This window comes from Egretta garzetta, unplaced genomic scaffold, assembly GCF_000687185.1.
Source record: "Egretta garzetta isolate BGI_Z169 unplaced genomic scaffold, ASM68718v1 scaffold39, whole genome shotgun sequence".
NCBI classification, from domain to species: Eukaryota; Metazoa; Chordata; class Aves; order Pelecaniformes; family Ardeidae; genus Egretta; species Egretta garzetta.
In genome coordinates, this window is record NW_009260945.1 from 3,866,899 (window position 1) to 3,867,327 (window position 429).

The window sequence follows — 429 nt, forward strand, 5'->3', positions numbered from 1 at the left end:
CCTGCTTTAGCAGGGGGGTTGGACTGGGTGAGCTCCCGAGGTCCCTTCCAACCCTTGCGATTCTGTGATTCTGTGAAACTTCTCAAATAATTCCTTCTGATCTGGGGTTTATTTCTTCATGTTGCATAGGAATGCTTTCAGCGTGTCTTTTAATTGCGCTGTCAAAATGAAGATCCTCATTTAGTGTTGAAGACGGGGATGGGGAAGCTTTCTCCCAAAATTTAGCCTTATGGAGAGGGGATACTGTGCTTGCACCATCTGTACGGGTGCCTGATGGATTGACTCTGCTCTGGGGGCTCTCGGATCCTACCTAAAGAGCACTGGGTGCTGCAGAGCCATGCAGCAGCACAGATTTCCTTCCCTGAATAGCTCATGCTCTAAATAAAACCAGCCAGCATGCACAGGGCTCATTAGACAGAGAAGTCGGGG

General features: G+C 49.2%; 1 protein-coding gene across 1 annotated transcript in view; it reads left to right on the forward strand.

Annotated features, from left to right (window-relative positions):
* Positions 1–429, forward strand: part of CRISPLD2 (cysteine rich secretory protein LCCL domain containing 2) — a 31,827-nt gene that overhangs the window by 4,694 nt on the left and 26,704 nt on the right. The window lies entirely within an intron of this gene.